Source organism: Pantherophis guttatus, chromosome 4 (genome assembly GCF_059756535.1).
Source record: "Pantherophis guttatus breed Tessera chromosome 4, ASM5975653v1, whole genome shotgun sequence".
NCBI classification, from domain to species: Eukaryota; Metazoa; Chordata; class Lepidosauria; order Squamata; family Colubridae; genus Pantherophis; species Pantherophis guttatus.
This window is the reverse complement of record NC_142066.1, coordinates 113,072,192-113,091,875: the sequence shown is the minus strand read 5'-3', so window position 1 is coordinate 113,091,875 and position 19,684 is coordinate 113,072,192. Positions and strand designations below refer to the sequence as shown.

General features: G+C 39.5%; 1 long non-coding RNA gene across 1 annotated transcript; it reads right to left on the bottom strand.

The window, feature by feature from the left end:
- Positions 1-527: 527 nt before the first annotated feature.
- On the bottom strand, positions 528-8,557 carry LOC148114306 (uncharacterized). Its single transcript, XR_015733969.1, has 3 exons — positions 8,492-8,557; positions 6,822-6,958; positions 528-698 (listed from the first exon to the last, which is right to left on the bottom strand). It is a non-coding gene; the product is annotated as an uncharacterized LOC148114306 (long non-coding RNA).
- Between the last annotated feature and the right edge of the window lie 11,127 nt (positions 8,558-19,684).

The following is a 19,684-nucleotide window of genomic DNA, read 5'->3' as shown; positions in this document are numbered from 1 at the left end:
TTTTTAATTTTCATCCCTTTTATCTCTTCATTTTGTCTTATATTTCTATTTAAAACACCTCTAATGTCAACACAAATAGCAATGGGGATAGAGGAGGACAATTTTTGTCCACAATGGAGGACAATTTTGGTGCCAGCTTTCTACTGAGGCAGGCTTCAGCCAAATCAAAGAAATCCAGCAAGAAGAATGGGTTTTCCTTTCAAAATGAAGTATAGTGTTCTATGTGAACACTGTGATTGGTGAGCAGGAAGAACCTGAGATTGATTGGCCAACTGCAAAGTTCCAATTGATCCACTGCAGGAATCTCATATAATTTCATATGATTATAGATAATCCTTGAGGTATGACAGATCATTTAATGATTGTTCAAAATTACAACATACCCCCAAAAAGTTAAATACATTCTGTTTCAAAGTTACAAATTCTACAGAAGTCACCCAGTCATCCTTATGAACAGGTGGCTTCTTCAGAATTCTTAATTTTGCAAAGATGGTACAGCATGCCGACTTATCTTTTCCTCCCCCTCCTGCCTGCTGGATTCTCAAATGCACTGGGCTTTGCCCCCACCAGAGTCCTCTTCCATTTCTCACACAGTTACCTTCTGAAGATCTGTAGAACTCAAGACAACTGGGAAGAAGGAAGCCATGTGAGAGGTTTTCAGCAGCCTTCTGTAGAGCCTGTTGTCAAGTATGAGTCCCCTGTACTGGGCAAAATAGCTTCATCGTCTTCAATGTCAAGACAGTCAGATCAGGTTACAAACAAGCTAAGGATTGCAAGGGACCAAAAGCCCTGTTGCATCTCACTGGCTTTTGGGGAGCTAAAAAAAAATCATGCCAATTTACACTGGTTGGAAGGAAGCAAAACTAGCAGGATTTCTTTTCAATTATGCCATGTGGCCCTGCAATGACTCTTCTCTATTCCAAATTCTTGATATTTTCAAAATCAAGATTGTGATTTTTGATAGGGTGGAGTATGGAGGAGGCCCATAGGTCTTTGGGGAACCAAAGGGGCAGGAGGCAGAGCATGACATACTCAAGAGGGTGAGGGCAGCCTCCTGGGTGTGCCTTTGTGTGCGCTAGGCCTCCCATGGTTTTCCCCATTCCCAAGTCACCCTATGCTCTACCTAAGGATCCATCCATTTGACCTTTGCATTCATTTAATGAATGCACTGGGGAAAGCAGGGATGGGGATATCATTAATTATGGGCTTCATTTAACATAGTCCTTGACTCCTGACATAAATGGGCAGGCTCTATTACCATTGTATGTTGAGGACTACCTGAATAAGATTCTGATCAGTTCTGTTTTGGCTGCTGAAGTGAGTGGAGGGAGACACTTGGAATATTGATCTGATGGAAAGTATTACTATTAGGTTTATATATTCACCTGTGTGCTGCTTAGAGAGTCCAAGCAATGGGTGATAACCTTGTCTGATCGGCCAGGGACTGAGTTGGAATTTGATTGTTTAGTCACGCCTTCTCCTTCCTGTTTAGGCTCAATTTGTTAACTCAGTCGGCCTAGAGAGACATATTCTGAATATCTCCATTGCTTGGACTGCTTTAGAAATGGACAGCAGAAGAATTCTTTGTAAACGGCTTCGTTTCGGCTAGGAAGAGGTTTCTGGCATCGCGTCCAGCCAAGTGCTGAACAGCTGAGCCACAGGGCTCTGCAGCGGCGTTTTTTCTTCCAGAGAGGCCTGCGCGGCATGTGAAGCCTCCAGACTTATCCTTGATCATTCCGGAGCTAGTATTGTGAGTTTTGGTGGCAGACTAGTGCAGAGAGAGCCATGGTGTCAGCTCTGCGCCTCTGTTAACTGGGCAAGGATCCATGGTGTCAAATTCCAGCTCCCTGGGCAGGCTGCATTAGAATTCGCGCTTAAAGCCTTGGTGTAGGCTCAGCGCCATTTTGGATCTCCTCCCCCATTGCAGCCTTTATTCTACTCCATTTTCAAGCTGTGATGTCGGCTTGGCATGATTTAAGTCCTTAACTGTCCTCTATACTGGGATTTGTGTACACCAGGAAGGTGGTTTCAAAGCAATTGACAGCAATTATTTGAGGTTTTACAAAAGAGGAAATTTATTTGACTGATTCACAAGTTACCTCATGTCTTACAAATGGCGTTTTGCAGTAGATCTCCTTCTCATTCCTCTGCCTCTCCCTCCATCAGGCTTCAAGCCTTGGAGGCTTCAGTTACACAAAATTGGAAATCTAGATCCAAGGTACCAGTTACCAGATCCCAGTCCTCTGTTCAAACCTCAACTTCATCTGCATCTGATAAGGATGCCATGAGGCAACAATGTGCCTTAGATAAACAGTTTGATTTGGCTAAGAAACGGGCGGAGGCTAGCAAAGCTCCTTCCACTTCTGCTTGCAGCAGGGAAACAACTGATTCATTAAACAAGGAACCTCTAGCTCTGGAATCCCAATCAGGTCAATTTGATTGGTCTTCCACTGCCTCCACTAACACACAGCAACTGCAGGCAGCAGATACGGATGCTCCCTTGGGTGTAGTCATTCCTGAGCCAGGATCCTCTCAGCAGCACAGGGGCTCCCATGCCTCTGCTACCTTTATGCCTACCGCGGTGGGGCTCCGCTCAGAGGAAGGCCAGGGCACTGTACTGTCACAAGACTTGTGCGATATGATTGCCCAAACTATTACTAAGGGCATTGATACTGCTCTTATGCAACGGGCTTTTTTAGCCCCACTGCTAGCGACTGACCCGAATCCAAGAGCCATTGCACCTGTGGGTCAGTCAGACAGAAAGTACATTCTAGACTGTCGTTCTCCTTCACCTTCGCAGCAAAGTGACATGTCCTTTCACGGCGAAGAAGAAGAGGTGCTAGATTATAATTTTTCTGAGGATGAAAGGGTCATTCCTGACAAGCCCCTGTCACAGGTCTATTTTGTCATGACCTATTTAAAACGTTATTGTACAAGGCAAAGACAACAGCCAATATGGGGGCACTTATTGGGCAACCTGTGGGATCCATCCCCTAAGCTCTTTGTAGACGTCATACAATGACAGTGGAATCAGCCCAGGTCCATCTCTGCCTCTAGTGGCATGGATTGGAAAATGTATACAGTGGAACAACAATGTGAGGATCTCTTCAAACTTCCAACCTTTGATGTTCCCATGACCAGTTTGGCATCCTCTAACATCCTCCCTTCTGATTCAGCTGAGGGCCTGAAGATGGAAGACCAAAGGGTGGAGCTCGCTGCTCATAAAACCCACCCTGCAGCAGCCTGGGCCATTCGTTCTGCCACAGCCGTTTCCTTTTTTTCTCGGACTTCCCTAATTTGGCTTCGTCAAATGCAAGCCAGGGCGTCACCTGAGGACATCCGCTTGCATAAGCACTTAAATAAACTAATTGCTGCCACAGAATATTCAGCAGATGCTACCCTCACCTCAGCTAAGTTTGCTTCTCTAGCCTTAGCATCTAATGTCACCTCCAGACACCTCCTATGGCTGAGGCACTGGCAGGCCGACATGAAAACAAAATGAGTACCTGCTGCCCCCTTCAAGGGTGGCTCCCTCTTCGGGGAAGCCTTAGACCCTGTCCTGGTGGAGGGTAAAGATAAAATGAAAGTCCTCCTCACGTTTTACCATCAAGCTGACAGACGATTTGGGTATCCTTACCGCAGACAGCCCTTTCGTGCATCTGACATGGGGTTTCAAAGTCCGACCTACCAAAGGCCCTTCCTAACAACCACAGACAGGCCGCAGGACAGGCCTTCCTTTCGGGATCGCTCCAGACAGCCACAGAATAGATGTCCCTTTCGAGGTGCTGGCTACCAACCTTACCGTTGGTCCAAATGACTATCACAACAAGAGCCCTATTGGCGGTCTTCTGGGCAGATTTGCAACTTCTGCTGACACTCAACCACCGACGCCTGGGCATTACAGACCATAACACTAGGTCTCACCCTAGAGTTCAGTTCCAAAACCCCTCGACAGTTTGTTCAATGTTCCATCTCAAGGGACCTCACCAAGAGATCTCTGATGGAAGCTGAAATCCAGCATTTACTGACCATCCAGGCTATAGAACCGGTTCTCCTTCACCAACAAGGGTTCAGCTTCTATTTGATACTCTTTCTGGTGCAAAAGAAATAGGGCGGAAGCAGGACCATCTTGGACCTCAAGAAGCTGAATGTACACATCAAGTTCAAAGCTTCAAAATGCAATTCCTGCACACCATTCCAGGTTGCATCAGGCAGGGAGATTTCTTGACCTCTATAGATCTTTGAAAGGCTTATCTACACATGCCCATCAGGCTGTCTCACAGGAGATTCCTCTGGTTCTCCTACGCTGGACAGCATTACCAATACAGAGCCATGTCCTTCGGATTCTCATCCACCCCCAGAGTATTCACAAAGCTTCTGGATGTGGTGGCCACTCACTTACAGGCAAGACCCACATGTTTGTTCTGTTATCTAGATGACATATTAATCCTGTCATCTTCTCCCCAGCAGGCAAATCTAGATTTACAGACCATGGTTCAAACCCTTCAGAATCACGGGTTTACTGTAAATTGGGAGAAAAGCCATCTGACTCCCACCACCAACATCATCCACCTGGGAGCAAGAATCGACACTCTGATCTGTCTTGTCTTCCTCTCCAGAGAGCGTCTGTTCAACATCCGCACCACCATACGGCAAATCCGAATCCTCAAAAAGGTATCATTGGTGCTTCTTTCCCAATTGTTAGGCAGAATGATATCCTGCCTACAGATTGTACCTTGGGCGAAGTTACACTCCCGTCCTCTTCAATGGTTGCTCTTGCCAAGTCAACAATTGGGCCTCAGCAACGCCCACAAACGGATCAGAGTTTCCCAAAAGGTTCTCAGATCCTTGGGGTGGTGGACGTCAGCAGCTTTGGAATGGGGATGTTCCTTCAAGGAGCACTCCCATCTCACCCTGACCACAGATGCCAGTCTCTTTGGCTGGGGCACTCATTTGCAATCACAAGGGACTCAGGGTTGTTGGTCTCCATCCGACCTCAGCCATGACATCAATTGGCTGGAGCTGAGAGCCGCTCACTTGGCGATCTGCCATTTCCAATCTCAATTATCAGGCCACCATGTGTTGTTACAGACAGACAATGTCACAATCAAAGCACATGTGAACCACCAGGGAGGCATTCGCTGCAGGATATTGATGCACAAGGCTTCTGTGATCAGTCTCTGGGCAGAGAAACACCTGCTAACCCTGTGCACGGAGCACATATCGGGACTGTCCAACACCCAGGCGGACTGGTTAAGCAGGACCACCATTGATCAGGCAGAATGGAAACTATATCCCGACCTGTTCAACCAGTTGGTGACAAAATTTGGGAGCCCTCTGGTGGATCTTTTCACCACCCCAGTGAAGCGCAACTTTCACGGTTTTACATCAGATTCCAGACCCCAGGAACCAAAGGGATGGATGCCCTCTGCTGCCCGTGGCCCCAGGGCCTATTGTATGCATTTCCACCGACCCCTTTAATACCGAGGGTCATCAGGAAAATCCTGGAAGGTGCAGAAGTTCTTCTCGTGGCCCCCCATTGGCCCTGATGGACCTGGTTTGCGAATCTCATGAATTTATCAATGTCCCTTCCCTGGAGAATCCCTCCAGATAGGATCTCCCTCAACCAGGGGGCCGTACTATACCCGGAACCTCAGTGGCTCCAATTGGCCATCTGACACTTGAAAGGGAGATCCTGAGGAAGGACAGATTCTCTATGAAGCTTAAATCTACCATCCTAGCCTTGAGATGTCCATCTACAACTCGTATATATGACACCACTTGGCAATCCTTTGGTGGCTGGTGCACCAAGAAAGGTCTGGTTGCAATGTCAACTTCTGTTCCTTAGATATTGGAATTCCCTAAAGATGGGCTCGATGTTGGCCTAGCCATTAATACTCTTCGGAGGCAAGTTGCCGCTTTAGCAACCATTCTCTCCTGCGAAGGAGCTTCGACCCTCTCTCAACACCTAAGGGTTCGTAGCTTTCTGAAAGGGGCTGCCAATCTACATCCACCAGTTCACAGATACCCTTCTTGGGATATGCACCTCGTATTGCAGGCATTCACGTTCGCTCCGTTCAAGCCGTTGAGTTCCGCACCTCTCAGACTTCTGACCTTTAAGGTCACCTTTCTCATCGCCATCACATCTGCACAGAGAATCTTGGAACTGGCGGCTCTCTCAGTAAGAAAAGACTTGTGTATTATCCATCCAGACAGAGTTGTCCTCCGCCTTGACCGGACATTCCTCCCGAAAATCAATTCTTGGTTCCACAGGGCCCAGGAGGTTATATTACCAGATTTTTGTCCATATCCAAAACATCCCAGAGAGCACCGATGGCAACCTTTGATGTCTGCAGAGCCCTTCGCATATACATCTCTAGAACAGTGCCGTTCCAGAAGTCGGAGGTGTTTTATTCGTCTCATTTCAGCCCAGGTCCCTGGGCACGAAGGTGACTCTGTCCACCATTGGTCATTGGCTCAAGGCCAATGGCTTACGATTATCAGGCTCGACCAATTCCTGGATGCATTACGGCCCATTCTACCCGAAGCGCAGCCACACAGCGGCATGTGCTACTCAAGCTTCTATTTTAAAGATCTGCAGAGCAGCCACTTGGGCATCGCCTTCTCTCTTATTAGAAACTACAAACTGGACATGTTTGCCTCGGCTGAGGCGGCCTTTGGGATATGAGTTTTGCAACAGGTTCTTCCGGTTGACTGGCCCCTGGGCGATTCAAATTCCCATCCTAGGGATACTTAGCTTGGGCATATCCCATTGCTTGGACTCTCTAAGCAGTGCACAGGAGAAGGAACGTTGTACTTACCTGAATGTTCCTTCTATGTGCGCTGCGTGAGAGTCCAACCCCACTCTAAACTTCGGAACAGGATCCAGGGCCAGGAGAATGTGGTTTTTTCTCATTACAGGTTACGTTTTCTCCAGATCCAAACCTTCGTTAACAAACTGAGGAAAGAGGAGGCATGACCAAACAATTAAATTACAACTCAGTCTCTGGCCAATCAGACAAGTTTATCACCCATTGCTTGGACTCTCACGCAGCGCACATAGAACGAATGTTCAGGTAAGTACAATGTTCCTTCCTATTCCTAGCTTTTTTTCCAAAGTTTTATCAGAGTAGAGATCAATGAATACAAGATGTCTCCTTGGTGTTCTACATTCACCCTACAATTCATCTGCCTTTTGGATGAGGATTGGCAGAGTTTTACAAACATCCAGCAAGGTGTCTACCACCCAATTTGGAAGTAAACACTTCCAAATTTTGCTTCCAAAAGCAAAAATATAATCCAGACTTTATGTGCTGCAAAGCAGAGTGCCAGTCTCTGTCCCCTTTATTTCCATGAAAACTTCTAAGGTCTACAGAGCATTTTCAGAAAATATGGGCTGGGTGATAACATTTCTAGTAGTGAGATTTTCTCCTGCCCTCCCTCCTCCCCCACCCCAAAAGGCAACGTGCCAATAATGTAGGAGAAGACATTCTGAGTATGTAAGGATGGACCTGGATCTCTGCTGCTGTTAAACTTAATTTTAAATGTCTAGTAGATGACCTGTGACCCGTTAGGTGATCCTTTCAGGGGAGTTTCCTTAGCAGGATCTTCTGCACCTTTAAAAGGGAGAATGTGAGGCCTTCACTAGAAAAGCTAGGCACATACTCAGAGATAGCCCTGTTGAATGACCCTGTATAGACAGTCCAAAATCAACACAGGAGATGTTTTATGACATTTTGTATTATGTCATAATTTTTAATCTAGCTAAGGGTGCACCCTCTTATACCCCACAGCAACTGTGTATCTTTGTATATGAAGGGCTACAAGCTAAAGAGAGAGAGAGAGATCCTGAGAGGTTTCAGGCAGTCTGTTGAATAAAAAAAGTTTTTAAAAAGGGAGGTGAAAACAAAGGGAAGGCTTTTCAATACTCCCATGAGAACTGAGCACACAAAATGTCCTCAAACTACTCAATGACTTAGGGAAGGGGAGAGAGAAAGAGAGGGAGGGAGAGGGAGGGAGGAGAGAGAGAGAAGGAGAGAGATGGAAGGAGGAGAAAATGGAAGGGAAAGGAATGGAAGGGATGCTTAACTGGTTTCCTATCATAGAAGTGCAGTAGTTTGTTGCAAACATTAGAGATGATGTTTGAATATCTTTGTCCAAGTTCAAAGATCGCTCAGCTCCCTCTCAATCCACTGTCTCCCCTCCCTCCCACATCTGACTAGATATAACCAGATAAGACAAAGGGAGCCCTGAGCTGCATAACAGGCAAGAAAGAGACTCAGAAAGGATCCTGTCTTATTTTACAGTCAGTACCTACCTTTGACATGGTGGATGGTGAGTTTGGTCAAGTTATGCAGGTTGTTAATGTGGCAACTATGAATACTTCTGTGGTCTGGGGCTGAACCCCACTTTTCTTATTTCATCTCCTAATTCTACCTAATGGAAACTCCTTCTGAAATGCCCAAATGAGGGAGATCCTTGTGATACTCACAGTGCCAGCTGTCCAATCCAGGGAATTTGAGCAGAGCCTCCCAGCATTGAGGGCCACACTCACCAAGGATGCTGGAGGCTATCATGGCAAACTCCAGCCAATGAGGTTAGGAGGAGTCTGTGATATCACAAGCAAAGCTTTGATTGGCCTGGACCTCATATTTGAAAAATAATCATCAGTCAACATTGTAGGACTTGACATCTCTTTCTATTTTTGAATGCATTAAATTCTCACTACAGTCAGCATATATGATAACAAAGTTCCGTTTTCTTTTTTAAATCCTTATCCAATAGTCCCGGAAAAAAAAAAACCTGGTTTCCATTGTATACTTATTTTAAGAATCTTCTGGATTGAAACATAAATCTGGCCCTCACATTTCTTTGCCTTGTCACAAGCCAGCCACTTATGATAAAAATATCTTCTTTAGAATGACATTTGCAACAAACATTTGAAACATCTTTTTATACCTTTCACAATTTCTCAGGTGATAAATACCAACAGTACATGATTTTATACAAATTCACTATCATTTTTTAATAATTACATTCTAATTCTATATAAATTTCCAATAGATCATTTTCATAAATATTCTTGGCAAGTTTTATCCCTGATTATTCTTCCAGGTCATTATTAATGAAATTATCATTATGCTAAAGATATGATGCTAAGATTATATATCTAATAAATTAGTTAGATAAATTAGTTACTACAGTACCACCAATTTATTGAATCAGTGACAGTATACATATATAATAATATAAAAAAACTACAAATGAAACCTTAATGATAGATCTACATTGTAACTCTCATCCATTTGTTCTTATATGAGCTTGCTAAACAGATACTTTTCTACTGGATTGTATTTATATATTTCTCTCTATCGAGAAATCATAATTTCCCCGCCCCCCAAAGCTGGAAATCTTTTAAAAGTAACCTAACTAGCTTTGTTTAACAGCTGGTATAAATCATTCATCACAAAATCATGATTTATCAATTCTATTTGCCTAGTAGTAATGAATATATTGAAGAATTGATGAGCAAGGACTAATTATTATTGATATTTCCCCAGTTCTATGAGGAAGATTGAAAATTATTTGAGTACAAATTTTAAGGCTGTCCTTTTCCACTTCCTTATCACACTATACAGCCCTCACTTACTAGCTTCCTATCATGACCTCATGAAGTAGTTTGTTAATACTTTGATGAAATCAAGTTATATTACAAGCATTCCCAGAATCAATTAATAAAGTGTAATGATATGTGAGAATGATCTTGGGGGTGGGGGAAGAGATGCTAACTAGACATGACCAAAAATGGAACTACATAACGGGTAGAGAAAATTTGCCTAATTTTTTAATCAGTAGAAATATTGGTGGGAAATTTGTCCTTTTAGACTGGTAAGATTCTCATAATGTACCTTACAATCAATTAGAATTAGTTCAACTGGCTGTGTTTTCCATCTGTTTATCTGGGAGAAGATAAACCTGGAACCTACTTCTAGACAAATACATGCTTACTAGTCAATCTGCTGTATTTTTTCAAGGAGATATGAATAATCTCTTTATTAGTTGTTTGTTTGTTTGTTTGTTTGATTGATTTTTTTTGAATTTTTTTTTTGAATTTTTTTAAAAACATAAACATAAAATACATCTTTTAAGAACAGAGCATTGATCTGGTCAAGAATAGGTACAATCACTTTCTCCTCTTTATCGAGCTCTTTTCCAAATCTCCACTATTACATTTTCCAAAATAAAAACCAAAACAATTTTTTTTCCCCACATATAACATCTTAATCTAATCATTTACCACTCTATTATATCACCACAAATCTTAATTTCCAAATAACACAACTCAGTATTTAATTACAATTATTTACCCTAAATTCTATCTAAATGCCCATCCTATGACCCATTAATTAAATCTTTAAATTCTAATCTCTTTTAACTAACACCTATATTTCTTAAATTTATCACACATAATACTCTTCATTATACGCAGAATCATTTCATTATTACAATCTTACCTTCATTTTGTTATTCATATCAACAGTCACCTTTATTTTGATGCTAATCCCAACATCATCATTTTATTATTACTATCAATTCCAACTTAAATCATATTTATTTTAACTATCCCTTAATCATTTTCTTTTGGCTGTTTTCCAGCATATTCAGTTATTTGGCTGTTTCCCAGCATGTCTATTTGTTTTGGCTGTTTTCCAGCATATTCAGTTATTGTTTGGCTGTTTCCCAGCATATCTATTGTTTTGGCTGTTTCCCAGCATATTCAACTTCATTTTACCTTCATACCCAGTATGCACATCTCCATCTCTAGATATTAGTTCTGTATATTTAATCTTCTTATCATTCTCAGCTTTGTTTAAAATTTAACATTGAGGCTTAATTCTACATCAAACATATCCACTTATAAATCAATAAAATTTCTTGGATTCTTCCCATATTCATATACATTCTTAATCATCTATAAGAAACTCCTTTCTATCAATACTATCCATCTTTACTTCATTTTTCTATTTTAATCACATTATTTTATTTTCCATCCTTATTTATCTCTAAACACCTCCTTTTATAATTAATATTCATCTAAGTAAGAGGAAGAGGCAAGTGGCAAGGGGTCAGCAGGGGGGCGCTAGAGGCAAAAGGGGGTGGCAGGGGGGTGCTAAGTGGTAAGGAGGGTGGCCCACACCCTTTGGCCTGTGCAGTTACCCCCTTGTAAGCAAACAGCAAGAAAAGACAACTCCTTTCAGCTTCAGCATAGGCTAATTAGCCCATTGATTAGATCGGCCTCCAGACTCTCAGCTGATTTGCTCTCAGCTGTTTTGCATAGGGCTCTGCTGCTTGCTGCAAAGAGCTAAATTGCTGGAGCAGATTTTTTTTCCTCCTTGTGCAAATCAAGCTGAAAACGAAACTGAAAGTGAAGCAGGCTGTTGGCTTTGCTGTTTGCTCAACGTTGGAAAATTAGGTAGAGGCAGATTCTTTTCTTTTTCCTCACCAAAAAAGATAGGTGCAAACAATGGGAAATTTAGGGCAAAAGAGGAGTGTTCAAGATTTTAAAACACAAAAGAAAAAAAGCTCTATTTAACTAGGGAATTGTAATAATTGAGATATTATTAATTGTATATTGTGTTGAAAACAGAAATGGTTAAGTTGTGGTTTGGAGGAATATATGGGGGAAATTATTTGGTTTATTATTATTGGTAAATATAATTAATTGATTTGTAAGAAATTGGATTGCATAGAAATAATTGGAATATTCATGTTCATATTGATTAATATACAAAAAAGATTGTTATATAACTAATTGATTTATATTAAAATGTTGAATTTGTATTAAACAACTGTAATATTACATAATTAACCAATGTGAGGATGGATATAAAAATAGATGACAATGGGAAGGGGTATAATATAGAATAGAAGGGAAAATTGAATTTGATTAAGATTAGAGATGAGGATGAAAGGTAATATTGGTTTTTTAATAAAATAGATGAGGAATAAATATGGCAAAAAGGAAATATAGAAATTGTAAATTTAATTGAAATGACTAAACACTGTTTAAATTTGTAAACCAGCCAAATACTCTGTTCAAAGAAAATACATTGTATGTTTTTATGTGTATTTCTAATTATTGCTATTTATTCATATTTGTTCTCTTTTATTTTTTAAAGTTCAACAATTCATTCTTTATCTTAATATCTTTATATTTGTTTGGGGTTGCCTTTCTTCCATTTCATCTTTTTTATTGTATAGCAATCTTTCTCCTCAAACCTACCACCTCTCCCCTTTTTTTCCTTCTTACTTTCTCTTCCCCCCCTTCTCCTCCCTACTTCCTCTTCCTTTCTCCTTCTCCTCCTTTCTTCCTCCCTCTTACTCTAATTTCCCTTCCCTTCTACAATGTATTAAGTCTGCTGAAGTAGAAAGTAACATTCTGTTCGTTGATTGGTTAAAGTAACATTCTGTTCGTTGATTGGTTAAGCCGCCTGACAGCTGGCTAGATAAGAGCTGTCAAGGAGTTTTCAATTATAGCTGTGGCAGTTAGCACAACTGTTGTTAATAAACGGTTAATTACATGATCTTCGCATTGTCCATCGTCATTGATCAAGCCAATACATTTCACCTTCCTTCCTCCCTTCTCTTCCTTTCCTCTCTCTCCTTCCTTCTTCCATCTTTCTTCTCTTTCCTTCATCCCTCTCTATTGCTGTATTCATTTTCAATTTTATATTTTCCACTATGGAGTCCAGGCAACCCCGGTCTTTCTTTCATTTATCAAGTATATTTCTCAAAATTTCCCCTCACCTTTTTAATTATTAGCAGTATATTTCATCTTATTCCATTTTTTTCTATTGAACCCAGTGTAATCATCTTTATCTTTTTTTTCAATTATTTCCTTTTCAATATTATCTCCTTGTTTCTCTTACTTCTCATTCATCTTTTCTCTTTCTTTTTTTTGCAAGCTAACCCATTCTCTGCTTCTGTATTTCCCTTAAATGCCTCCCTTACTTTTTGAAACATCTCTCTTAGTGTCTCATATTCATCCTCCCAATTCTCCATATTTTCAATTTTAAAAGGCTAGGATTTTTAAGCTTATTCTTTTCATTTACATATGTGGGGGGGGGATGCTTTTCAAGGAGCCACAAGGAGGGCTGAGAGCAGTCATTCTGACAGTGTCTTTTAAAATTGCTTGGAAGACCCATTTTTCCCTAACAATAATGGTTTGTATACTTTGGAATAAAACATATATCTGGAAAAAGTACTTGCAAAACTTGGACAGAAGGAAAAGAAAGGCAGGACTGGACTCATTATCAGTAGCTAGTTAGTTCATTGTTATCAGTGACTCCCACTGATTCTAAACTCATTTTAAGACTGGGATTGGTGACTACTGAAATTTAAGTATTCAACATTGGTCTCAGAAATCTTTGATTTGAACTATCAAATCTCTGATTTGAACTATCAGATCTCTGATTTGAACTATCAAATCTTTGATTTGAACTTTGATTTGAACTATCAAATCTTTGATTTGAACTTTGATTTGAACTATCAAATCTTTGATTTGAACGTTGATTTGAACTATGGCAAGAAAAATCGTAAAATGGGGCAAAACTCACTTAACCATAATAATTTCTAGATATTTTAAGTGTAGAGAATTCAAGTGTTCAGAATGACCCATTATTTCATCTCTTTTTCTGCACTAAGTACCACTATTTGATTTTTTTTTCATTTTATTCAAATAACAATAGAAAACCCAATAAAGTTCAGTATGAATTGGCTTTCTAGTCCTTCCTTGATGCACTTTTTCACATTGGTTATCTAGTTTAAATGCCAAAGAAAAATCAATGAGATATTTTTCAGACCTTTGGAGAATCACACTGTCAATTGTTCACACTGCTCAAGCAAAATTAACAGGTGTGAATTAAGTGTTAACTAAAAAATGGAGCTTTAATTCCAGAAGTCCATTCTTTAAACTTGGACTTCTGGAATTAAAAGGCTCTGGATTAAATGGTACTCCAGACAAAAGATGGAGAAGAGTATCTTGCTTTTAGACATGATAATAGCTGTCTGGACTGAAAAAGTTTGGGAACCACTTCCCTAAACCATTCAGACAAATGATTGTCCAACCTCTTTTTAAAAATCTCCAGTGATGGAATACCCCCAACTTTAGAAGCAAGCCATTCCCCTGATCAAGGATTTTTAAAAATGGGCTGAATTTGGATCCCCCATCAAATTCCAAATAACTGAAACCCTTCTGAGGTGGGGCTCTTGGCCAAAAAGTGGTGGTATCACCACATGTATGAGAGGAAATGGAAATTTTAGTACAAACATTTGCCTTCCGCCTTTGGAATTGGAACTGTGAAATCCCTATGTTGATGGCATGAAGGTAGCTCAGAAGGAGAGAGATTCTCCTTTTGGATCACAAGATCCAGCAAAGTTCCAGGCAATAAACTCCTAACTTCTCCCAGCTGCTGCCCATTCTGGAGCCCCAGAGTATTTATTTGATTGATTGATCCATTGATTCATTTTATATGCTGCCCATCTTGCTCTGAGAGCGATTCTGCATGGCTTACAGCACAATGAAACAAGGCTATAAAATGCAGTTATAAATATGGAAGCAAAGTTAAGCAGAGAAACTTTAAAAGAAAAAATGTTGGTTGGAAAGCAGACCATTCAGAGAGTGTTGCCATCTACTGCCATCTTCTCCATCCTGTTTCTTGGGGATTTCCTTGCAAGAAAGTGGACCCCAAGGCAGCCTGAGCGAGAGCAGCCTGAGAGAAGCCTGAGGGTCTTAGTAGCAGATCTCCCTTCCACAGGCCGAAATACTCCTGGCTGGGCCTTCCTGGGCTGGGAACAGGCACTGGCCAGACTGATGGAGGAGGCAGAAAGTCTCCAAGGCCTTAGCTTAGGCAGTAAGACAGACAGTACACAAACAATATACCAATACTGTGCCAGCCTCCCAAAATAATAGCATGCAAATTATCAAATGAAGTACTTCGTGATCAAAATGGAGTTTCTATGGTCACCCCTCGTCCTCAACCTTTAATCCAAGGCTGTTGTGCCACAGAGTACTGAAGGATTTTCCCTCTTTTGTCAGCCAAATTGTTATTTACATGTCAGGTCAGAATGTTTCTCTCAAGGCTTCAGCTTCAATTGCTTTATTTCCATTACTGTTATATTGTATAGTGATGATTGTGTTTTATTATATACTTTAATTAGTTTATCATTTTAATATAATTTGGGACAAGAAAAGGTAGTATGTTCATTTAAAGAATAATATTCTCTGATACCATAGTACCAGCACTGATACAATTTCAATTTCAAAATGTGCCCCAAAAATGTATATATGAGAAAAAAAATAAGGAAAATTGCTTGTAAGAAAACTGCATCTCCAATATATGCCTATTTTGAAAAAACGCAGAATAGATACATGAATTTTTACTCAAAAGGTTTTATTTTTAAATAAAAATAATATACAAACTATTGGGGAAATGTAATTAAACAAAATGCACGTTTGACATGCTGAATGAGTCAGAATTTTACAGATTCACTAATCTCTACTAGTATGAAGTGTATATGATGTGATCTATAATGAATGAAATGTTGTCTAAGGTGGCATGTTGTATTAATAACTTAGTGAGGGTTATGTGAGATGGTACAGCTAAAACCTAGCATATAATGTTTTAGAACAAACAGTATTAAGTGTTCTAGGAAAATAGCTTGAATCTCAACTACAGCTGCCCACAAGATCTCTAAAAGACCACATCTTTAAGAGAAAGCTCTGCTCTTGACATTCATTGGCTACTTACTCACTCATTAGATTAACTTTATTTATTTTATAGCGCATCAAATCGTATAGCCCTTTAGAAGTTCTGAAATGGAGATTGTCTTTCTGTTCAAAGAATTTAGAGGTTTTCTTTAATCTGCATGGCTCTCATCAGGAAAGGTCATTTTTTATAGACTGATTTCAAGCTTGGCACTGATTCATGCATAGCAACAGTGACAATTTACATTTATATAGCACTTTCCATCCCCTAGGACCTAAGCAGGCTTTCTAAGCTATAACTTAATCTTGGAATAAAGGAAAATCATCACAATTGAAAGGCGAAAAGGACCTTTGTGCCAAAGGTCTGTAATGAATTTATAACAACATCCCTGATGTGACCGGAGTGTTAGCTTGCTGTTTTCAAGGCAAAGAATCGGGACAAGTAAAAACATAGTCAGATTACAACTTTTAAAAAATAAGCAATTTCTCTTTCCTATAAATAGTTTTTTTGGTAAGCTAATATTAGACATACTCTTGAACCTATTACAAATCTTTATCTGACTGTGGGTTCTTTAAACCTGTATCTGTTACAGCTGCAGAGGTGTGCAAAGTTTGCTGGCTGGCTAACTATGATAAATAATGAGATCTGGCAGCAGCAGCATACTGAAAATACTACTGTATGTTGCTGCCACCTAGTGAACATCCAAATTTTTACAATCCAGGTCCAGGTCCATAAGCATGTATTTTTGCTTGATTATTAACTGTTACAAAACCATAGAATTTGGATCCTTCTGCTTCAATTTGACTGTTCCATTATTAATAAACGGAGAAGCCAGTCCCTGGGTGTCCAAATATGCATATGCATATGTTTGCCTTCCTGATCATGTTTGAATTGTTACGATCCTGTATTAGCTGATTTTAAAAAGTGGCTATCCTGGTGGCCATGTATAGGTACAATCTATCAATTTATTAGAAGGCATACTGATGAGGTGTTCCTAGCCATCCTCTATATGGATGGCTGGGAATTATGGAAGTTGAAGTCCACATGTCTTCAAGTTGTAAAAGTTGAGAAAAATCTGCTTTATAGTCCTTTAGTGTACATTCTATCACCCCAATTTACCACTTCCAGATAAATGGCCTCAATGGAATATAGTGCTGGGCTACAGTTATTCCCATATTTATTTTCTAGCAATAATGCTGGACATATATAGAATATTGATTTTTTCTTATTAACTAGATGAGTAGCTTGCCTGGTCTACTTGCATCCTCCAACTCTAAAATGGGAAGGCTCAAATTAGATGGAAAGAAAGTCTGGTGGATCGTTTGGAAAGGGTCAGCAATTACATCAATGCCTCTAGAGAGCTAGTCATCTAATTCTGATCCTAAAAAGATAAAGGTCAGGGAACAGTATGGCATAATGTTGCAACATGTGGCTGAAAGACACTTTCAAACTGTCTAATGAGAGCGCTCTTGTTTGTTCTAACTGCTGTAGGTCAGAGCTCCTGTAGAAATTGGGGTGTGATTACTCAGTATGCATATTCATGTACCCTCATCAATATGCTTTTCCATTACATACTGTGAAATTGCTTGATAGCCTTTTGATAAGAACAAATGTAGTGAACAATGTTGAGAAATGGGATCTAATTTTAAAGGCTATACTGACTTGTTCTCAGAATTACTAATAACCTTAAAAATAATAATATGAAGCATAAAGTTTGTCAGCACATGATGTGATCCACTTAACAGAAGAGGTGATAGATAGCTCTGATATGGCCTCCATTTTTATGGAGCAATATAATAAGGCAAAGGAATACACTGATTGTGTCAGTGATTAGTTGCTCTGAATCCCTCCCTCTTTCTTGTCTGAACAACACTTCTTTTATATTAGAAAATTTATTGTCATGAATTATTTAAGTCATTATTTGTCTAAATGTAAAGATGTGCTGTCTTTTATTTCTTTCCCCTTCCATTCTAAATAGTTAATCTTAAGATTCACTTGCAAACATTTCACTATTATAGTCCACTAGAATTAAATTATACAGAATCCTATTTTTTGACTGAATGGTTGAAAAAGGAGATGGAACAGCTGTCAAAATGTGTGTAGAGTTAAGCTAGTCCAAGACATTTTTTTCCTTGAAATGTGCTCTTCTCATTCTTTTTACAGAAACCATAGCTGAAGACATCAAAGTTTCTGGTACAACTTTCTCATTCAATGTCTTTCTGCCACCCTAAAAATACTATTTATGGCAATGACTTCATATTGTTAACTGTAGGGATTATCATTCTATACAATTAATAGTGCTTATGCTAATTTGACTAGAATTGGAACTCAAGAAACATTTTCCTTCCTCTTTCAACTTTTAAGATTTTGAATAACAAGTGACTTACTCTAAAATCAGGTGGTATGGTGGCATCCAAGATAGTAACAGGAAGTTTGCTGTCACTAGACCTTATAGATTTTGGGAGGTTAAAATAAAGATAATTATTGCTACTAATTTGTATTTTGGCACTTCCCTTAGGATTTTCAAGGGGATACACAAAGAATAAGAAAACTAGGATGGCAACAAACTTCGAAAGTTCATTAAGAAATTGACCCCAACAACAAACTTCGAAAGTTCATTAAGAAATTGACCCCAACATAGAGCTCCAGAGTTCTGTCCTTAATCTGCCTGGTGAGACCAAACGGCAAAGGCAGTCTCCAGAATTCAAGTCATAAAGGGTTGTTTTTGTTGGACAAGTTTTATAACCATGAAATCTCTTTTTCCCTTTCCACTTCCAGAGTTGCTTAGCTTTTGCATGAGAAAAGGGAGATTGCATATTAATGAGAAATAAATGTCTAGCAGGCACTTGTCATAGGAGTGCCAAATGAGTGAAATAATTATCTGATAGGGCTTGGAACTGCAAGTGTATTATCTCACAACTTACAAAAGTAAATAAGTGTTAGCTTTCGTAAGCAGCTTCTCTTCCAGGTATTAAGTGAAAATACAAGTTCATCACAGGACGGTAATGATCAAGAATGTGAATATGAGCAAGAAAATTAGCTAGTAGGACAATAGCAGTTTGACTTTTATTCAAACATGCTGCCCAGATTGAGTCACTATCAAATCTTAGACAAAGTCTTAAGGTAAAGTGGTATCTTCTATTACCAACACTAGCTGAGGTGCAATCCTTTCTTCCATTGACATAGAAACGCAAAGAACTCAGTCTAGCTTTTTTGCAAACTACAGAAGAGAGTAAAGCTGTAACAAAACCTGAAATTTCAGGGGAAATTTTCTTATCCAGCAAAAAATGCTTTTACTTCCTACCACTTTTGGGATGCTTGCAGATATCTTTCAAATGGCTGCAAATAGGATTAGAATTCTGTTTTTGTTAGTGGCAGAAGATGCTGCTATTAATGGATTTTTTTATTTCTTATCTTTCCATTATTCTAAAGCTTTTATGGCTGCATACTTCTCAATCTAAGACATTCTATGAATGGAATTCCTTAACAGTATCATATTTTGCAGTGGCATTCATAAGGAGCTCGACATGCGCAACATGACCAGTGTCGTGTTGTAAACTCCCTCTTCTTTTGTACATGTATGCAAAATCATTATATTTTTGGAAGGGGCAGAGTTTCTATCATGAAACCAGCGTGCAAATATTACTTTCCCGGGGATATCTATGATGCCTTGAAGAAGAGGAGCAGGATATCTGTAGACCAATAGAGAGACAATTTTAAGATAAAAAGCAATACTTTTCTATACATTCTTTGGCTATTTTTGAATTTTCAAAAGCTAATTACCCTTCATTAAATTGAATGAGATTAGTATTAAAAGAAAACCCAAAAAAATATGTCTACATGACATAATTCTGAACTCTTTAAAAACAATTATTGATACTAAAAAAACCAACATATCTACATAACAATATATTTTG